The 22,565-nt window shown below is 47.5% G+C and overlaps 1 pseudogene across 1 annotated transcript; it reads right to left on the bottom strand.

Annotated features, from left to right (window-relative positions):
• Positions 1 to 1,253: 1,253 nt before the first annotated feature.
• LOC147660663 (large ribosomal subunit protein uL4A pseudogene) lies at positions 1,254 to 20,826 on the bottom strand (annotated as a pseudogene). The gene is made up of 2 exons (XR_015306217.1): positions 20,603 to 20,826; positions 1,254 to 2,584 (listed from the first exon to the last, which is right to left on the bottom strand). The product of XR_015306217.1 is annotated as a large ribosomal subunit protein uL4A pseudogene (transcript).
• Between the last annotated feature and the right edge of the window lie 1,739 nt (positions 20,827 to 22,565).

The following is a 22,565-nucleotide window of genomic DNA, read 5'->3' as shown; positions in this document are numbered from 1 at the left end:
CAGATTGATTATAGTGGGCCCCTGCCACTTAGTCGGGGATGTCAATATGTGTGCACAGCTGTGGATACATACTCTGGATATTCGATCGTGTTTCCATTTAAACGTGCTACTCAGGTGAATGCATTGAAAACATTGGACTTGCTGATTTTGTATAATGGAATTCCATTGCAGATTCAAAGTAACAATGGGTCTCATTTTGAAGGCAGATTGGTGCAGGAATATTGTGTGCAACACAACATTGAGTGGATCTTTCATATCTCATATTACCCACAGGCTGCAGGTTTGATTGAGCGGATGAATGGATTCTTGAAAGATCAATTGAGAAAGTTGTCTGATGGCTCTTCGAAAAACATGAGAGATTGTTTGAGTGAAGCCTTGCAAATTCTGAATAATTGACCTTTAGCAAATGCAGAAACACCTTTAATGGGAATGTTAACTCCAGCTTTGCAGATTCAGCCTCATGTGGCCACTAATACCATTCTTCATTGGGAGACAGTTCCTGGAGGTTTGGCTCCATACAGAGTGACACCGGAGGCTGTAGGTCTTGGCCTGCATGCTTTGAAACTGTAAAGATTGAAACCAAGAGAAATTACACTCATTGAAACAGGAGTGGGGATTCACATACCCCAGAGCACTTTTTAGTTTAATTGCCCCTCGATCTGGGCTGGCTCTAAAGGGCATCCAAGTGCTGGGAGGAGTCATTGATGCAGATTATTAAGGTGAAATTAAAGTTGTCCTACTTAATGGTGGAGATGCCAATTTGATGATACAATCTAGAGACTGAGTTGCTCAAATGGTGATCATGCCAGTCTATGGAGGGGTAGAAAAGAAGGCGACTGCCCCAGCCCTCCTCACTGTACGTGGGGAAGGAGGGTTTGGCTCAATTGATAAAAATCCGGGAGCCAAAGTGTGGAGGAGTCTCCAAATAGACCCCCCCCCCCCTGAACAGGCAGAAATCATTGCAACAGGAAAGGTCCTATTAATAATGAAGCCATGGCAGGAGAAATGGGAGCATGTGCCTGCTGACAAATGATATTTACAAGAATGAGTAATACCTGTTTTGTTTCTATTCTTTTAGATCACAGTATGGCGTGTCTGTGCTATGCTTGCGCTCGCTTGACTCCTTTTGGTCGTGTGGGGGTGGGGCCGGGAGAGACGAGGAGCCCCTCCCCCCAAAGTGGCCAGCACACCATGCTCGCTGCCAGCGATGCTGATTCATCACAACAATATTTGGTCATACCTAGCACAGACTGTTTTCTTTTTTTTTTTTTTTTTTTTTTAAGTTTAAGTACTTTATTATGGCTAGACCTGTTTTACAGCCAGTTTGAACCATTGTTTAGAAACACTGTCTCAGGCTCATTTGGAGGGTTTAACCTTGACTTTCTTCTTGGGATCCGTGGACTTTTTGGCTTCCTTGGGTTTTTTGTCTTCCTTGGGTACTTTGACAACTTCAGGCTTCTCAGTTTTGTCTGGTGTTGGTTTGGGAAGATGACGCAGGATTGCATTGCGGCGTACAGTCTTTGCATACGGGTTCAGTTTTACCATCATTCTCAAATTCTTAAGAGGATTCTTCTTAAGAACTCTGCGTTTGATCTTTTTGTTTGGTGCACGCAAAGCCTTTTGGATCTCTTGGCTTTTCAGGATCCTGCTAAGATCTGTATTAGTCATCTTGTGCATTGGTAGGTTGTAGCTGGACTTAAGCGTTGCAGGTTTACGCCACGTGCCATACAATTCATCCAGCTTGCGGAAGGCGCTCTCTGTCCAAATGCAGAAACGCCCAACGTGCCCACCAGGAGCTAGTCTAAGAAGATTCAGCTTGTTAACGTTAAGCAGAGTAATGCCTGGAATATTTCTGAAAGCCTTGATAATGCCATTGTCCTCGCTGTAAATGATACAGGGGCCTCTACGGTGAATGCAACAGCGGTTTCTCATCTTTCCCTTCCCAGCACGCATACGTTGGGATGCATAAACCTTCTTGATGTCATTCCAAGCTTTCAACTTCTTGAGAAGCAGTACGGCTTCCTTAGTCTTTTTGTAGCCTTCAATTTTGTCTTCAACCACCAAAGGGACCTCTGGAACCTCTTCGATTCTGTGGCCCTTTGACATTACCAGGGCAGGGAGAGCTGAAGCAGCCAACGCTGAGCAGATTGCATAACGTTTCTGTGTAATATTCACTCTACGATGCCATCGTCTCCATGTTTTGGTAGGGGCACACATGCGACCTCCACGACACATGTTGCCGAAGGCACCCTGGCCAGACCTGTGCGTACCACCGCCACGTACACGAGGTATACGAGCAACAGCACGGCCTGTACCCCATGATTCAGCACTAGTTTGATGCCCTGCTAATTCACTGACAGCATAGGGTTGTCTATTGTTCTTCCGTAAGTTAGTGTGAACAAAGTTCACAATATCTGGGCGAATAGGAGCCTTGAACACAGCAGGCAAGGTGACATTTTTTCCTGATACCTCCCCCTTTTCGGAGTACACAGATATCAAGGGACGGGCGCAGCTTTTCCTTCTGTGGCCGCCATTGAGGCAGTAGCGTGTAGCTGGCGCGCCGAGGGTACCGGGGTAGCACAGACTGTTTTCAACAGATCATAGTTCTGCATGTCAAATAAGAAAAGTACTTTGGATGTCGTTTCCACATGCCTAGTAGTATGCCTACCCCTGTTAATGTGCTTCTGCAAACTTTTAATATCATGAATGCAGACGGGGCAGTAGAGGAACATGATGTGAGATCTCATCTATCTCTTTATGAATTTTGTTGACTTTGTCCAGAAACTGCTGATAATGATTGGAAAATATGACTTAGGCAATAACATTAAATATCACTGAAGGTGACATTTGGTCCAATTTAACTTGCGACCCAGCTGTCATCGGTAAATGTGCTCAGATTCGACTTGACAGAAATACATCCACTATATCTTGGCAGGAAAAAGTTTTATGTCAACACATACATGATAATGTTTGTGCAAATATGCAAAACAAAGTGGTGTGCAAAAATGTGGTATCTGTTGTCAGTCATTTCAGGCATGTCAAGTTGCCTGTAGGGTGGCTATTCTCATGTGGGAAAGTGACTTATACGTATATTCAAGCGAATATCACAGGTGGACCGTGTGCCTTTACTAGGTTAAGTCTCATAATGTTCCCATTAGATCCATCATCTCATGCTCGAAATACGAGAGAAGCTGTTTCACTTGATGAACATTGTAATTCTAAATTGCATTTGTTATCCAAGTCTGAATATATTCGTTTGGCTGCTTCAATAGTAGGTATTCCAGGCCTAGCAATTTATAACTCTAGAGCTGTTAGTGAATTATCATGTCTTATGGTGAAAAATATGAATCATACATCGATTGCCTTAGCAGAATTTTTATTCGCGGGGTCACGAAAAGCAATATTGCAGAACAGAGCCGCTATTGATTATTTGCTCCTGAAACATGTTCAGTTGTGAAGGAATGTGTTGCTTTAATCTTTCAGATCATTCTAAGTCAATTCAATCCCACATTGATGCTTTACACAAGTTAGCTAAAGATGTCAAGCAGGATGTAGAAAAGGAGTGGTGGAATTCGTTGTTTGGGTGGTTGCCAGATTTTGGTAAACTTCGCTCTGTTCTAGGTGGTATAGCATTAGCGATATGTATTCTAGTATCTTTATGTTGCTGCATTCAGTGTATGCCTAATCTCTTATCTATGCTTCGTCCACAGGTAGCTGATTTTAGGCCAATATGTTATAGTAGTCAGTGGTCAAGGGATGGACCATTTTGAGTCCATTTTATGTTCTTTCATGCTTTCACCGTATTATACTTATGTTTTCATATGTGTTATTGCTTAAATGCAGTTTTCTGTTCCTAGTTATTTCTTTAGTTGGAGGTTCCATTTATTGATATATGTTGATGGTTATAGTTGATGGTCATGGGATGGAATGTAGTAAAAGAGCCTCTCTTGTGGTTGAGCACCCCATGATGACCGTCGACTACCACCATCTTAGACTGACTTTGGTGTGTTATTTTATACTAGCCTTAATGTAGGATGGCCTTGTATTAGTGGGAGCCGTCACAGAGTGGAACAGTACATTATATTATAAGTTCTCCTCATATCATCTTGCTCTTTGACTTTACTTTGCTTCATGGCAGTGCTTACTATTGGCTTTGACATGGCCTCATGTCATCGTGGTTTCTAACATTACCTTGCTTTAATCTTTTCTGTGTGCATGGCAACGTTTACATAACTGACTCCATTTTCTTAACTGACGCCATGTTCTGTGCTCGCACGTGGCTGCAAAGTAGGGAGGGCATGTTTTTCTGCTCATCACTTGCTTTTCACTCCTCACTTATTTTTCGCTCTTCACCGACCAGAGTGAACTGGATATTATCTGTGGAATGTACTGCTCTGTCTCAAAGTCAAAATACAGAGGCTTGGCCAGCCACTGTCTTGGCCTTGACGCAGACTGGTAGCAGCCAGCTCGGTTTATTCCAATGAGAAAGGGGCAGGGTTTTCTAGAAGTTTCGTCCCATATTGAATTATGGTATTAAAACCTGGAAGTTTTTGTGGCTCAGGTGAAAGTTCACCACAGAATAGACGTATTGCTGTGGTTTGGTGCTGGAACTTGGGTCCCGACCGAACTCCTTCCTGGGCTGTTGAATTGACTTTCTATAGCTAGAGTTGGCAAGGATGTTGTAGAATTAGTCGGTGAAGTGTTCCTAACCACTCTCTCTCTTTCTTTCTCTCTTGTATATATTTTATATTCTTTGCTACCTGTGTACATATTGCATTCTATTTCAATTGTTTATTTTAATTACTTACTTGCTATGTGGGAATCTGCCATGATTGATTTATTCGGTCTGCCTTTCTGATATTTTGCATTAATAAAATGTATGTGTTATTTTTACCTACATTTGGGTGTGTTTTCTTACCCCGCCTTAAGGAAGTGCTGAGTCTTGCCTTGCCTTTTGGGGGTGTTGGGTTAGGGTGTATTCTTTTAGCGAAAAGCACATTCATTACAGCATCAGAGCGCTTCACAGAGTAGCCACAAGCAGAAAATGCTTGCAATACATTTGGAGTAAATACATATACATAGAGACCTGATTAGTGATACAGGAATTGCAAAAGCAGCAACTACGTCAGATAACTTTGGAGCGAAATATAGATAACTGATGACACTAAGCAACGCGGGATACAAGGGTATTGGGGAAAGATGTTGATACACTTTTGAGGTAGCTACGATTGGAAGCCAGTTGAATTGTTTGAAGGCAGGAGTGATGTGGTCAAAGAGCCTTTCCCCGATATAAGTCTAGCAGCCATGTAGAGAGTAACTTTCAATGGTGCTAGGTGAGATTTTGGTGCATTCGTAACCATTGTGTTGCCATAGTCGAGCTTGGATAGGACTAGGGATTGCATCACCTTCTTTAGGTTTTCAATGGGGTTGAAGGGTTTGACTTTTTAAGGTTTTTCAACGTGTAGAATGCACTTTCTGCAGGGGCATTTATATGGTCTTTCATGCTTAGGTGGCAGTTCTGTGTAATTCCCAGGGATTTAACTGAATTGAAGATGGGTAGTTTTCGGTTGAAACTTGTGAGTTTGTCGAGCCAGCTGTCTACTGGGAAGGATTTTCCTTTAGGATGAATGAGGAAGAGTTTAGTTTTTTTGGGGTTGAGTTTGAGGTGGTTGTTTGATCAGCCAGGCTTGAACTGTGAAGAAAGTGTTATTTAAGGGCTGGATGTCTTTGATTGATGTGATGTTCAAGTAGAGTTGGATGGCATCTGCATTTAGATTGTAGGCTATGCTAGCTTGCTTCAGGATCAGAGCAAGGGGTTCCATATAGAAGTTGAATAGTGTAGGGGACAGGAGTGATACTTGGGGGACTCCTTGGGAGACTAGTGTTGTTTTTAGGGTTGAGTTGTTGAGCTTGATTAGCTGTAATTGTTGGCTTAGAAAGGCGGTGAGCCATTGGAGTACAGTCCAGTTAATGCTTGCACCCTGTGTGAGGGTATTTAAGAGGATGTCATGATGGTCTAGGAGGACCAGGAGTCTGGCCTGGCCGTCATCCAGAGATATGTGTATGTCGTCTGTGATGTTAAGTATAACAGTCTCTGTACTGCAACCTTCCTGAACCCAGATTGGAAGGTGTCAAGCTGGTTGATTTTTCGATGTGGGCTTTGAGTTGAGCAAACACACATTTTTCATTACATTTGTGGTGAGTAAGGGGAGGTTGGTTATAGGTCTGTGGTTGTTAAGGTCATTCTGGTTGGCATCCGGTTTTTGGATGAGGGGATGACTTGGCCGAATTTGAGGGAGCTGGCATGGAGCCGCTCAAAAGGGAGACATTGATGATTTTGGTCCAAGTAGGAGAGATGATATGCCTGAGGTTTTTCACAATCGCAGCAGGAAGTTGGTTGGATATGTAAGATGCTAGCTTCATAGTGGAGAGTATTTTGAGGACTTCTTCTTCAGGGGTATAGTTGAATTTAGATCAGGTTGCATTGCTTTTCAGTTGCAAGGAGTGCAGGTTGGTGAGATGTACTGGAGGGATGGGGAGTGCATCCATTGAATCGATTTTGGCCACTATAGGTGTGGCAGGGTATACTCAGACATGAGTCCCTTTCTCACTGCTCCATCAGGATTCAAGCAAGCCGGGCCGAAGAGGCTGAAATGCCAGAAACCGGTCCCCGGTAGCTTGTCTCCTTTCTGGTAAAGAATTGGCTTGGTAGTTTAGTCTGCCCTGTTCCCATGATGCACTGGGCCAGGGACAGACTGATTTGCATATAGCCAGGTTCTGAGCTGGGATGGGGCAGTGAGATAAATAACGGTGATGGATCAAGCCCTGATCTTTGGACTGGGTAAGAGTGGTCTGCTCAATTCAGACACTCTGTTCATCACCACCCCCTTTTGTAAATCGATTTTGGCCACTATAGGTGTGGCAGGGTATACTCAGACATGAGTCCCTTTCTCACTGCTCCATCAGGATTCAAGCAAGCCGGGCCGAAGAGGCTGAAATGCCAGAAACCGGTCCCCGGTAGCTTGTCTCCTTTCTGGTAAAGAATTGGCTTGGTAGTTTAGTCTGCCCTGTTCCCATGATGCACTGGGCCAGGGACAGACTGATTTGCATATAGCCAGGTTCTGAGCTGGGATGGGGCAGTGAGATAAATAACGGTGATGGATCAAGCCCTGATCTTTGGACTGGGTAAGAGTGGTCTGCTCAATTCAGACACTCTGTTCATCACCACCCCCTTTTGTAAATCGATTTTGGCCACTATAGGTGTGGCAGGGTATACTCAGACATGAGTCCCTTTCTCACTGCTCCATCAGGATTCAAGCAAGCCGGGCCGAAGAGGCTGAAATGCCAGAAACCGGTCCCCGGTAGCTTGTCTCCTTTCTGGTAAAGATTTGGCTTGGTAGTTTAGTCTGCCCTGTTCCCATGATGCACTGGGCCAGGGACAGACTGATTTGCATATAGCCAGGTTCTGAGCTGGGATGGGGCAGTGAGATAAATAACGGTGATGGATCAAGCCCTGATCTTTGGACTGGGTAAGAGTGGTCTGCTCAATTCAGACACTCTGTTCATCACCACCCCCTTTTGTAAATCGATTTTGGCCACTATAGGTGTGGCAGGGTATACTCAGACATGAGTCCCTTTCTCACTGCTCCATCAGGATTCAAGCAAGCCGGGCCGAAGAGGCTGAAATGCCAGAAACCGGTCCCCGGTAGCTTGTCTCCTTTCTGGTAAAGAATTGGCTTGGTAGTTTAGTCTGCCCTGTTCCCATGATGCACTGGGCCAGGGACAGACTGATTTGCATATAGCCAGGTTCTGAGCTGGGATGGGGCAGTGAGATAAATAACGGTGATGGATCAAGCCCTGATCTTTGGACTGGGTAAGAGTGGTCTGCTCAATTCAGACACTCTGTTCATCACCACCCCCTTTTGTAAATCGATTTTGACCACTATAGGTGTGGCAGGGTATACTCAGACATGAGTCCCTTTCTCACTGCTCCATCAGGATTCAAGCAAGCCGGGCCGAAGAGGCTGAAATGCCAGAAACCGGTCCCCGGTAGCTTGTCTCCTTTCTGGTAAAGAATTGGCTTGGTAGTTTAGTCTGCCCTGTTCCCATGATGCACTGGGCCAGGGACAGACTGATTTGCATATAGCCAGGTTCTGAGCTGGGATGGGGCAGTGAGATAAATAACGGTGATGGATCAAGCCCTGATCTTTGGACTGGGTAAGAGTGGTCTGCTCAATTCAGACACTCTGTTCATCACCACCCCCTTTTGTAAATCGATTTTGGCCACTATAGGTGTGGCAGGGTATACTCAGACATGAGTCCCTTTCTCACTGCTCCATCAGGATTCAAGCAAGCCGGGCCGAAGAGGCTGAAATGCCAGAAACCGGTCCCCGGTAGCTTGTCTCCTTTCTGGTAAAGAATTGGCTTGGTAGTTTTGTCTGCCCTGTTCCCATGATGCACTGGGCCAGGGACAGACTGATTTGCATATAGCCAGGTTCTGAGCTGGGATGGGGCAGTGAGATAAATAACGGTGATGGATCAAGCCCTGATCTTTGGACTGGGTAAGAGTGGTCTGCTCAATTCAGACACTCTGTTCATCACCACCCCCTTTTGTAAATCGATTTTGGCCACTATAGGTGTGGCAGGGTATACTCAGACATGAGTCCCTTTCTCACTGCTCCATCAGGATTCAAGCAAGCCGGGCCAAAGAGGCTGAAATGCCAGAAACCGGTCCCCGGTAGCTTGTCTCCTTTCTGGTAAAGAATTGGCTTGGTAGTTTAGTCTGCCCTGTCCCATGATGCACTGGGCCAGGGACAGACTGATTTGCATATAGCCAGGTTCTGAGCTGGGATGGGGCAGTGAGATAAATAACGGTGATGGATCAAGCCCTGATCTTTGGACTGGGTAAGAGTGGTCTGCTCAATTCAGACACTCTGTTCATCACCACCCCCTTTTGTAAATCGATTTTGGCCAATATAGGTGTGGCAGGGTATACTCAGACATGAGTCCCTTTCTCACTGCTCCATCAGGATTCAAGCAAGCCGGGCCGAAGAGGCTGAAATGCCAGAAACCGGTCCCCGGTAGCTTGTCTCCTTTCTGGTAAAGAATTGGCTTGGTAGTTTAGTCTGCCCTGTTCCCATGATGCACTGGGCCAGGGACAGACTGATTTGCATATAGCCAGGTTCTGAGCTGGGATGGGGCAGTGAGATAAATAACGGTGATGGATCAAGCCCTGATCTTTGGACTGGGTAAGAGTGGTCTGCTCAATTCAGACACTCTGTTCATCACCACCCCCTTTTGTAAATCGATTTTGGCCACTATAGGTGTGGCAGGGTATACTCAGACATGAGTCCCTTTCTCACTGCTCCATCAGGATTCAAGCAAGCTGGGCCGAAGAGGCTGAAATGCCAGAAACCGGTCCCCAGTAGCTTGTCTCCTTTCTGGTAAAGAATTGGCTTGGTAGTTTAGTCTGCCCTGTTCCCATGATGCACTGGGCCAGGGACAGACTGATTTGCATATAGCCAGGTTCTGAGCTGGGATGGGGCAGTGAGATAAATAACGGTGATGGATCAAGCCCTGATCTTTGGACTGGGTAAGAGTGGTCTGCTCAATTCAGACACTCTGTTCATCACCACCCCCTTTTGTAAATCGATTTTGGCCACTATAGGTGTGGCAGGGTATACTCAGACATGAGTCCCTTTCTCACTGCTCCATCAGGATTCAAGCAAGCCGGGCCGAAGAGGCTGAAATGCCAGAAACCGGTCCCCGGTAGCTTGTCTCCTTTCTGGTAAAGATTTGGCTTGGTAGTTTAGTCTGCCCTGTTCCCATGATGCACTGGGCCAGGGACAGACTGATTTGCATATAGCCAGGTTCTGAGCTGGGATGGGGCAGTGAGATAAATAACGGTGATGGATCAAGCCCTGATCTTTGGACTGGGTAAGAGTGGTCTGCTCAATTCAGACACTCTGTTCATCACCACCCCCTTTTGTAAATCGATTTTGGCCACTATAGGTGTGGCAGGGTATACTCAGACATGAGTCCCTTTCTCACTGCTCCATCAGGATTCAAGCAAGCCGGGCCGAAGAGGCTGAAATGCCAGAAACCGGTCCCCGGTAGCTTGTCTCCTTTCTGGTAAAGAATTGGCTTGGTAGTTTAGTCTGCCCTGTTCCCATGATGCACTGGGCCAGGGACAGACTGATTTGCATATAGCCAGGTTCTGAGCTGGGATGGGGCAGTGAGATAAATAACGGTGATGGATCAAGCCCTGATCTTTGGACTGGGTAAGAGTGGTCTGCTCAATTCAGACACTCTGTTCATCACCACCCCCTTTTGTAAATCGATTTTGGCCACTATAGGTGTGGCAGGGTATACTCAGACATGAGTCCCTTTCTCACTGCTCCATCAGGATTCAAGCAAGCCGGGCCGAAGAGGCTGAAATGCCAGAAACCGGTCCCCGGTAGCTTGTCTCCTTTCTGGTAAAGAATTGGCTTGGTAGTTTAGTCTGCCCTGTTCCCATGATGCACTGGGCCAGGGACAGACTGATTTGCATATAGCCAGGTTCTGAGCTGGGATGGGGCAGTGAGATAAATAACGGTGATGGATCAAGCCCTGATCTTTGGACTGGGTAAGAGTGGTCTGCTCAATTCAGACACTCTGTTCATCACCACCCCCTTTTGTAAATCGATTTTGGCCACTATAGGTGTGGCAGGGTATACTCAGACATGAGTCCCTTTCTCACTGCTCCATCAGGATTCAAGCAAGCCGGGCCGAAGAGGCTGAAATGCCAGAAACCGGTCCCCGGTAGCTTGTCTCCTTTCTGGTAAAGAATTGGCTTGGTAGTTTTGTCTGCCCTGTTCCCATGATGCACTGGGCCAGGGACAGACTGATTTGCATATAGCCAGGTTCTGAGCTGGGATGGGGCAGTGAGATAAATAACGGTGATGGATCAAGCCCTGATCTTTGGACTGGGTAAGAGTGGTCTGCTCAATTCAGACACTCTGTTCATCACCACCCCCTTTTGTAAATCGATTTTGGCCACTATAGGTGTGGCAGGGTATACTCAGACATGAGTCCCTTTCTCACTGCTCCATCAGGATTCAAGCAAGCCGGGCCGAAGAGGCTGAAATGCCAGAAACCGGTCCCCGGTAGCTTGTCTCCTTTCTGGTAAAGAATTGGCTTGGTAGTTTAGTCTGCCCTGTTCCCATGATGCACTGGGCCAGGGACAGACTGATTTGCATATAGCCAGGTTCTGAGCTGGGATGGGGCAGTGAGATAAATAACGGTGATGGATCAAGCCCTGATCTTTGGACTGGGTAAGAGTGGTCTGCTCAATTCAGACACTCTGTTCATCACCACCCCCTTTTGTAAATCGATTTTGGCCACTATAGGTGTGGCAGGGTATACTCAGACATGAGTCCCTTTCTCACTGCTCCATCAGGATTCAAGCAAGCCGGGCCGAAGAGGCTGAAATGCCAGAAACCGGTCCCCGGTAGCTTGTCTCCTTTCTGGTAAAGAATTGGCTTGGTAGTTTAGTCTGCCCTGTTCCCATGATGCACTGGGCCAGGGACAGACTGATTTGCATATAGCCAGGTTCTGAGCTGGGATGGGGCAGTGAGATAAATAACGGTGATGGATCAAGCCCTGATCTTTGGACTGGGTAAGAGTGGTCTGCTCAATTCAGACACTCTGTTCATCACCACCCCCTTTTGTAAATCGATTTTGGCCACTATAGGTGTGGCAGGGTATACTCAGACATGAGTCCCTTTCTCACTGCTCCATCAGGATTCAAGCAAGCCGGGCCGAAGAGGCTGAAATGCCAGAAACCGGTCCCCGGTAGCTTGTCTCCTTTCTGGTAAAGAATTGGCTTGGTAGTTTAGTCTGCCCTGTTCCCATGATGCACTGGGCCAGGGACAGACTGATCTGCATATAGCCAGGTTCTGAGCTGGGATGGGGCAGTGAGATAAATAACGGTGATGGATCAAGCCCTGATCTTTGGACTGGGTAAGAGTGGTCTGCTCAATTCAGACACTCTGTTCATCACCACCCCCTTTTGTAAATCGATTTTGGCCACTATAGGTGTGGCAGGGTATACTCAGACATGAGTCCCTTTCTCACTGCTCCATCAGGATTCAAGCAAGCCGGGCCGAAGAGGCTGAAATGCCAGAAACCGGTCCCCGGTAGCTTGTCTCCTTTCTGGTAAAGAATTGGCTTGGTAGTTTAGTCTGCCCTGTTCCCATGATGCACTGGGCCAGGGACAGACTGATTTGCATATAGCCAGGTTCTGAGCTGGGATGGGGCAGTGAGATAAATAACGGTGATGGATCAAGCCCTGATCTTTGGACTGGGTAAGAGTGGTCTGCTCAATTCAGACACTCTGTTCATCACCACCCCCTTTTGTAAATCGATTTTGGCCACTATAGGTGTGGCAGGGTATACTCAGACATGAGTCCCTTTCTCACTGCTCCATCAGGATTCAAGCAAGCCGGGCCAAAGAGGCTGAAATGCCAGAAACCGGTCCCCGGTAGCTTGTCTCCTTTCTGGTAAAGAATTGGCTTGGTAGTTTAGTCTGCCCTGTTCCCATGATGCACTGGGCCAGGGACAGACTGATTTGCATATAGCCAGGTTCTGAGCTGGGATGGGGCAGTGAGATAAATAACGGTGATGGATCAAGCCCTGATCTTTGGACTGGGTAAGAGTGGTCTGCTCAATTCAGACACTCTGTTCATCACCACCCCCTTTTGTAAAGCAAATTCTTCACAGCGCTTAGAGGAGTTATGTGTTGAATGTTGGGAGGAGGAAGAGCTTTGCTGTTTCGTGATGTTGAAAAGGTCTCTGGGTCTGTTCCTGGAGCAGTCAAGTTTATCTCAGTGTGGTCGCTGTGAATGATTGAGAAGCCCAGTGGGGAGATGAGGTTGATGTAGGGGGAAGAATGGTCATTTAGCCAAGTTTCAGTTAGAAAGGAGATGTCTGTGTTATATTGGAAGATGTTATCGGCTAAAGCAGTGGCATGCTTGATTGCTGATCAGCAGTTTAGTAGCATGCAGCAAGGCGTGGTGAAGGTCTCTGTTCTGGATGACTGGGTAGGATGGTAGTTAATTGGAAGAGTGGGCTAGGAGGATGAGAGATGTTTGTGCTCCTGTTCCAGCTGAGGACTCCCGGGATCTTGTGGAGGGAAGTGTGGCTGGGGGCATTTCCATAAGTTGAATTAATTAATTCTGCCTCCTGCTGCTATGTTCCAGACTAGATGCATTTAGATTTGAGGTATAGTGACGTGTTTGTGGCAAGGTCAGAGTTTCCCATGGCACTAGGGGTTGGGGCAGAGTATAGATACTCTCTGCCTCTGCACAAAGAGATGTGAGTTCATCTAGAATAGGGTTGATTTTGAGTTCTAGATGGGCTATTACAGGGATCAGTTGAGAGATGGTTGGGACAGCTGTGGGGGGAATGTGCTGGGGCATGTCGGAGCCGGGGGAGGGGGCTAAGGAATGAGCCAGCATGTTGAGGATGGTGGACGGAGGGAATACACATGTGAAATGTGACACAGGTTGGGCTCAGAGCCATTGGGAAGGTGAGGATGATTCAGGTAGTTAGTAGTGGAGGTGGGTGAAGGGGGTGTGTGGACAGAGATACCGTGAGGGGAATTGAGAGCCATGGGTTTTTGATGGCAGATGTGTGGGTGCATGGATCTGTTCACAGGGAGAAGGTGAAGGGGTTTGATAATCCGTAGAGGGGTGAGACCAGAAGGCAGGGAGGTGCAGAGTGCAGTGAAGTGTCGTTCAAATTAGACTAGGATATTCACACTTATGTAGACAGTTATGGTCAGTTCTCCTCTGAAGTTCCAAGGATGGGGATATATTGAGTTTGATTCCAACGGGGATGTTGAAAACATTAGTTACGTGAAGGTGCTAAAGGAAGTTCTCTCACTATTTGGCAGGTTTATTTGTGTAGAAGATGAAGTCAATTATGCAGACCCTTGTGCTAGGTTGTAGTAGATGTATGTAATTAGTGTTTCTGGATGATTTCTGATAATTTTGTGCTTGAACTTTTTAAGGACCAGTTTGGAGAAGTTTAGTAGAAATGTAATGCAGTATGAGTTGATGCCGTAACTTTCCATGACAGTGTTGCGATGGGACATTGGTGAGTTGTCCAGTTTTCAATATTATCAGTCTAGGCAGTCAGAGTACGCATAGCTAATAGATGTCGTGGGGGCAGGGTGCCCTATTGCTGGTCATCGATGAGGCAGAGGGTGCTGGCCTCAACCAATTCACAGGTAAGCAAGAGGTAGTATAGAAATTTGGTCTGCCTTTGGAATTGGTGGAATTTTGAAGGGGAGGGTGAATTGGTACTGATATAATATGTGTCTTTTGTTTCCAGAGATACCATCCAGCTGGAAGGCAGGACTCAATCCCTGAGATGAAAGATTGTTTCCATCTTGAAAGTGTCTGTATAAGACAAACTGGTTGAATTGATGTTGTTTTACAAAGAAAGACTGCTTAAAAAATCTGAAGCATTGTAAGTTATTTTTTTGATGGCACCCTTTGTCAGTAATTCCTCGATTTCTTGTAAAATTGGAAGAATGTGTGTGGGAAAAAAGTATAGAAACTGGTACACCATAACCATCTGTAGATTTAGTAAAACTTTGCTATTACACCCCCTAATTTTGGGGGTCTGATTTTATGTTTACAGATGGTGTTAGAAGGTATTGTTCTGCATTTAAACTGCATCCTACCACCTCTTCTACTTTGAAGTTAAAAGTTGAGTCTGTTGTATTGGAACCAGGAATGGCCTCTTGAATTGTAGAATGGGTATGATTGCCAAATTAGCCTAGACAGGCAGAATAAACCCCTTTTCTTCGGACCCAGTGAAAAACACTCTTCGAAGTGAAAGTTGTGCTTTATTCGAAGAGTTTAAGATGGAGAAAAATTTTGATATGTCTTATGTCATATTCAAAAAAACTGCCCATTGGCGGTTAGTCCTCCTTCCATGAAAGCCAACTCTAAGATTAGCATCTAATTTGAGAAGCAAATCTTTACTTCTCTCAGTGGAAATAGCCGTATTGATATCACCAAAGACATCACCAATCGGAATAATGACCCATTAGACGCAATTAGAGAATTCTATTAAGTCTATTATGATGGAAACCTCTTTGCCTTTTTGGCTATCTCAAATATGTTTGAGATGGGACTCATAGCATCCAGTAATTTGTACTGGCGTGCTAACCAGGCTATGGCTAACCATCTTTTGGGATCCTTTCTGTGGTGAAGTGGATACAATTTGCCTCGTCACTGCTGGCCTAGGACAGTCAGACTTTTTTTTATTTTTTTATTTTTTTTAAAACATTTATTTTGTAAAAAGGGAATACAGTTACAGACCTACAACCACGGAGGCTGGTCAGTTGTACGCAATATCAGTAGCACAATAATACACAGCTCATCAGCCGACAACCCGAGGGCCCGGCAGCAAAAAGTCCCGATATAATGGAGAGCTTGTGGCAATAAGAGGATAAGTAAAAGGTTTCACATTTTATATTTTTTATAAATAACAAAAATTGAAACACAAAAAAGAATCGAGGCGGTACCATGCAATGTAATTACTGTCTCATAAGGCAGGGGGAGACAAATGATTAATAGGTATTGCTATGAAGGAGGAGAGATCTTGGAGAGGGGGGGGGCCCAGAGCAAAACAATACATCACATACAACTGGAAGCTGGGAAACCGAAACGCACAGTCAAGGGAATTGAGGAATGTCAGGAACTTCAATAAAGGGGGGAGTGCAGATCTCTCCTCGGTATGAATTCCATTGACCCCATATCCTTCCCCATTTCTTGGGCCTACCACGGGAGACATACACAATTTTTTCTCTAAACATGCACCAGTCCATGTTTTCTTTCCAAGTTAAGACTGATGGTGCCCTCTGAGATCCCCACAATTGAGCAATGTCTCTTTTCGCAATCATGTTGCCCAGTGTGACCCATTGAGTCTGAGCAACAGTGCAGTCATTCGGCTCCCAAATGTTCAACAGACAGCGTCTGGCCTCAGGCAATAACTCAACACCTGTCACTTCACCCATCACCGCATGCACTCGATTCCAGAAAACCACTACCTCCGGACATTCCCATACAATGTGAAGGAAGGTAGCAAGCATACCACAACCACGCCTACACAGCCCATCCGCAGAATAACCCATATGTATCAAACGTGGACCCGTGACATAGACACGGTGCAGAATCTTCAGTTGCACCAAACGAAGACGCGCCGGAATCGCGACCTCTTTAGGGGAGGATATCGCAGCCTGCCAGTCTTCATCGTCCAATTCCAGTCCATCGCCAGTCCAGGCACCCCGAAGCTGTACAAGGAGGTCCAAACGGTCATTGATGAGTTTTTTATAGATGAGAGAGATAGTGCTGTCAGGGGCGTACCCGTCAAGCACTCTATCTTCCAGGGGAGAAGACTCCGGGATCGTAGTTCCAGCTGGGAAAACTGATTCAAGTGCGTGGCAGACTTGGAGATATCGGAAATATTCCCTATCACTCAATTTATATTCCTGTTTAAGTTCATCAAAAGTCTTAACTCTGTTCTTGGCACAGAGATCGCCCACTTTACTGATGCCAATAAGGTCCTATCTATCAAATCCCTTCGACGTCCATAGACCACCCAGTCTCTCCGCAGCATATAGGGGGGTCACTCTAGTCAGCCTGTCCGTCCACCCCGTAGCCGTAGTTGCACTACCCCACACTCGTACCACCACCCCAGTGGGGCCCGTCCCGTTCTTCCTGGCGGCTCTAGAATAGAGCGCTCTATGATAGTCGCCCCCGGGCAGCTACCATCTATCCATCTCGAATGCGGGATTCGGAACAGGACCGTACATGGCATGGTTAACAGCACTCAGTTGGGATGCCCAGTAGTAGCGTTTAATATCAGGCAACGCTATACCACCGTCGTACCAGGGCAAAGTCAATTTTGCCAATGCTATGCGAGGTCGCCCGCCCCACACCAGCTTCCTCTGGAGGCCCTCAATTTCACGGAAATAGCTAGCCGGCACCAGATCAAGTGTGTTTTGGATGGCGTACAAGAATCTGGGGAGAGACATCATCTTGAACAGGGCCGCTCTTCCCAAGGGGGACAAAGGCAAGCCACACCACGCCGCGACATCCGACCTAAGCCGGGCAAGCGGAGGTAATAAATTCCGCTCATAGCGTACTGTGGGGTCCAATGAAATGTAGATCCCCAAGTACTTAAAGCCGACTCTAGAAACGGGTATTGGGCAAATGCGGGGCAGAGAAGGTAATTCTCCTGTGAGTGGGTAAATACAGTACTTGGCCCAATTGATAACTAAACCGGAATTCTTCCCAAAGGAACTCAAGACGTCAAATAGGACTCCCAGTGACTTACGGGGAGAGGTAAGGTACAACAATATGTCGTCGGCGTATAGCGATATTTGATCCTCGAAGTCAGGGGACCATCGAATGCCCTTGAGTGAAGGTTCCCAGCGGAGCCACGCGGCAAGGGGTTCAAGGGCAAGCGCAAAAAGGAGTGGCGACAAAGGGCACCCCTGCCTCGTACCGCGCCCGAGAACAAAGGGTTCCGAGGCCCTGCCATTGACCACCACCTGAGCCAGCGGTTGCTCATACAGACCCACCCGATGAACTTAGGGCCAAAACTAAACTTAGCAAGGGCTGCCCACAGATATTGCCATTCCACCGTGTCAAAGGCCATCGAGGCATCAAGTGAAACCAAGATGGGCGGCTCATCAAGAGACCCCGCCCTTGCTAAGACGCCATGAAGATGGCGAAGATTGAGCGCGGTGTTTCGATGGGGGATGAAGCCAGATTGGTCTGGGTGTATCAAGTCACTGATCACCGTAATCAGCCAGTTTTCCAAAAGCTTCGCCAGGATCTTGGGTTCCACATTCAAAAGCGAGATCGGCCGATACGATGAACAGTGTTCACGGGGCTTGCCGTCTTTATGGATGACCACAATGGACGCCAGTCTCTGATCCCGGGGAAGGGACCCGATATCTTGCGATGCCGAAAACATCCGACAAAGATGTGGCGCCATTTTGTCAGGGCACAGCTTGTACAGTTCGACTGGTATACCATTCGGACCTGAGGCCTTCCCAGAGCGAAGTGAGCGGATAGCGAGCGCTACTTCATCGGTGGAAAATTCCGCCTCCATAAGCTCCTTGTTCGATTCCGACAGGCTAGGCAACGCGATATCCCGAAGCAACAAGTGCGAGTCTTCCTCCGGCCTATCTGAGACCGGCGCATAAACCTTCCGAAAATGCTGGGCAAAGACCTCAACTATCTCAACCGGGTCCACCACTCGCGTGCCATCCACTTTTTCAGCAACAGGCACCACCCGATTCAATCTATCTCTTTTGTCTAGCCAAGCAATCAACTTTCCCGCTTTGTCACCAACATCATACAAACGCCCCTGTTGCTCACGATTCATTGCCTTGGCCGCGTCAGTCACAAGAGCTCTATATTCAGACTGTTTAAGGGCCAAAGAGTGTAGTCCCTCAGGTGTAGCCCCAAGCTCCAACTGTTCCTCCAACCCAGTGATTTAATTTTCCAAGCCCACCACTTCCGCATTTTTGCGCCTCCTCTCGCTAGCAATCAAAGATAGAGTCTGACCACGGATCACAGTTTTATAAGCCTCCCACAATGAGACAGGGGAGGACACCGATCCCTCATTCTCAGCAAAGTAGTAATCCATACACTTAACCACCTCCGTTCTAATTTTGGGGTTACAAAGGTGCCAGGGGTTAATCGGGGCAATCCGACCCCCGGCCCCCAGCTTGTCGTCAATAGTGAGCCAGAGGGGGGAGTGGTCTGAGATCCCCCTAGCTAAATGCCTAATTTCCCTTACAGAGACCATCTGCACCACTGGTACGAGGATATAATCGAGTCTCGAGAGACTCCCATGAGCTCCGAGTAGAAGGTATACTGAAGCTGCCCAGGGTGCAGTTGCCTCCAACAATCCGCTAGACTCAACATGTCCCAAAAATTCCCCAGCCATAGCTGCAATGCGGGGAGGAGTCTGGGGGGCTAAGATCTTCATCCCCACTGACAACTGAATTAAAATCGCCACCCACAACCAACATGCCGTCAGGGAACCCCAGGACCACCCTGCCCAAATCAGTAAATGTGGTGGACTGTAGACCGGGTGGAACATACACAGACAAAATGGAGATCGTCTTCCCCTCCCACCGACCCGTAATAGCCGCATAGCGGCCTCTATCATCCAGCACCTTGTCATCTATCTCCAGGGGGAGGGAGTTCCTGACCAGGACGCCCGCCACCCTCGACCCAGTGGTAAATCCAGAATGGGCCACCAGACGGTAGCCCCGTCTATTCAGTGCATGGCACGTATTTCCTACTAAATGTGTCTCCTGGAGAAAAACTATATCTGGGGAGTATCGCTTCAAATATTGCAAAACTATCCCCCGTTTTATCCTATCACCAAGACCGTTGACGTTCCAGCTCAGCCCCCTCAGCCCCCTACCCCATCCCAGAAATAAACACTCTGCCTCCCGCCCCTCGAAACAGGCACATAGGATAAAATATGGGACAAAGTGCAGCCTAGATACAAACAAGAAAGAAAAGAACCCCCCACCACCCCCAAAAGAACCCTCAAAAACACCCCCCCACCCTGCACCCCTGCGGTAGACCAAAAAGCCACCCCAACTTGCAGTGTGCCTGTCGCCCCATTAAACTAACCTACAAGAAGAGAGAAAAAAGTCCCCAGAGGAGGAAGAGTCCCGATTCTCCCCACCCCGGGGTATCCACACCGTATAGACATAACAGTCACAGAGCCACTGCCATAAGTCAATAAAATTGGCTCGCCGGCGCAGACTCACTACTCCTGTTCTTCCAAGCCGCCTTCGGTGCCCCTCGAACTCTCTGAGCTGGTACGGTGTGTCGGCAAAGTGTCTAACCAGTCACTGACCACCTCGGGGCGGTCAAAAAAGAGTGCACGTTCTTCATGTTCAATCCTCAGGCGGGCTGGAAAAAGCATGGCGTACTTCAGTCATATGTCCCTGAGTCGCCTTTTCACCCCCGTAAAGCCCATACGTTGTTTCTGCATCGCCTGTGTGAAGTCCGGATAAAAACTGATCGCCGCATTCTCAAATTTAGTGGGACCATTGGTACGTGAGGCTTGCAGGATAGCGTCTCTGTCCCGGAAATTAAAAATCCTGGCTATTATAGGCCTCGGAGCGGCCCCCAGCTTGGGCTTTCCACCGGGGACTCTATGAGCACGCTCCACCGTGAAAAAATTACTGAGGCCCTTTGGTGCCAAGTGTTGTAAAACAAGGTCTTCCACCAGAAGGTCTGTAGACAAGTCTGCGGAGTTCTCCGGAACACCTACGATGCGGACGTTGTTGCGTCTGGCCCGGCTCTCGAAATCATCCAGCCGACTGGCAAACAAGTCATTGGACGTTTGGAGATTGCGGACTTCGGTCTGGAGATCCGAGACATCCGTGGTCAGGCTCGCGGTCTTGATGTCCAGGGACTTGACCTGCTCATTGGTTTTCCCCAAGTCCGTCCTGATAAGATTGACTTCGATCGCCACCGTGTCTATCTTAGCTGCCAGGGTTTCATACTGCTGGCCCATAGTTGTCCGAACACCTGCAATGGCGCCCATAATATCCTTCAGAGTTGGCTCCTCAGTTGCAGGAGGACCATCACCAGTCTCCTCAAGGATCTTGCTCGCACCGCCTGGGGACCCTTTTGGGCGAGTAAAGCGATCTATGGTCTGGGATTGGGCAACCCCTCCTCGATATGAGCCTCTGGTGGCACGCTTCTCGGCATCCGCCTTGCCCGCCATGATGGGCGATGAGCTCTGACGGAACCTTTGGGATCTGGTCAGAATGATTCCCCTTGCGGCAAGCCTGTAGAGGCGAGAGGGCGAGGATCGAAAGCAAGCGTAGGACTGGCAGCAAAATCAGGTCAGCCGTGCCGATCGGCAGCAAGTCGCCGTCAACAATAACAAAGAGCGAAACCGAAAGTACCACAGGCGCAGTGAACGTGTCACACCAGCCGTTGTTGTTCAATTGCCACCTGGGTACCTCGGGGACTCAAGCCCGTGGATGGTCTTCGGTATAGGCCGCAAGTTTCAAAGTGCAGTAAGTCCGGTTCCCGGTGGCCAAATCGATTTTTGAAAAAAGTTTTTGTATCAGCAGGGCATCAGCGAAAAGTACCCGTTGTCCAAATCAGGATATTTTGCAGGATAGATGCGGGAGGCGGAAAGGGTCTCGGGAGCCCTGTGCTCACACGTCCATCTTGGATACGCGCGAAGCTCCTCCCGACACTCAGACCTTAGCTTATTTCTCACAACTATCTCCAAAGGACATCTGAACATAATTCTCGAAATGAAGAATGTTGGACCAATCAGAGGACAAAGGGTGATAGAGAAAGGAAGACTCAAACATAATCTCACCTAAGGCATCATCGGCCACATGTGTATGCACTTGCCTCCATATGTCTACCGGTACCAACAGTCCAAAAGTCAATGGCTCTTGTTTCAAACTACCAGATGGCACTACCATGAAGCGTACGCAATCACAACATTACACACTGTAGTTAAGACATCCCGTATCCCATATCAATCGGCCCAAGCTGCAGAGTTGGTCTCCCTCCTTAGGGCTTGTGAGTTGAGTTAGGGACTGACTGTCAATGACTATACCGACAGCCAGTATGCCTTTGGGGTGGCCCATAATTTTGGGCGCCGCTGGGTGGAGAGAGGGTTATTGACCTTGCATGGATTGCGAATACAGAATGGCCCATTGAGACATAGACTGTTGTCAGCATTGACACTTCCCGATAAGTTGGCAATAATAAAATGTAGTGCCCACAAAGCAAAAACAGATGATGTTGGAAGGGGAAATGCGTTTGCAGGCCAGACAGCTAAGGAGAAAGCTAGATCAAAGATAAAAAAGATGTTTGTGGCAGGTCCCGCTAGGTAGGTCCCAGACAATGGAATGTTTGAGGACACATTAGAGAATGTCAGAGAAATACAGGGTGAGGTGACTCTAGACGAATTGGTAATATGGCAGGAGAGTACAGGGCATTTGGATGAGGATTGGTGTTGGACTGACCTGTCCAGAAAATAGAGATGGTTGCTGCCTAACGCCTATGTAGTCCCTGTGATTACCATTAACCCTGGGCTGAGTTCACAGAGTTGCAGTACGCGAAGCTGCGAAAAGTGCAAACAAAACTCCATCGCACTACATGGAGCTCCGCGAGCGGCGGAGTACAGTGGAAAAATGCTGTTTGCAGTGATTGCACAGTGCTGGATGCTTGTCCGCACTGTGCAATCATTGGGAACAGTACCATGCACAGCACAAGCTTACCTTTTTTGCCGCTAGAGTAGATTTTTCTTGAGCGTCAGCTTTCTCAACGCGAACAGGCAGTTTCTCAACGCGAGCGGTCACGAGCATACGTGACCACTCGCAATGAGAAACCTGACCATTCCCCACATTGAGAAATCTTACCGGGAGGTTTATTTTCTATGCTTGCGCTCGCCAATTTGATGTTGGAGATCGCAAACGAGGAAAAATCTCACCG

This window comes from Lissotriton vulgaris, unplaced genomic scaffold (assembly GCF_964263255.1).
Source record: "Lissotriton vulgaris unplaced genomic scaffold, aLisVul1.2 SCAFFOLD_1422, whole genome shotgun sequence".
Classification (NCBI taxonomy): Eukaryota; Metazoa; Chordata; class Amphibia; order Caudata; family Salamandridae; genus Lissotriton; species Lissotriton vulgaris.
This window is presented reverse-complemented; position numbering and strand designations above follow the sequence as displayed.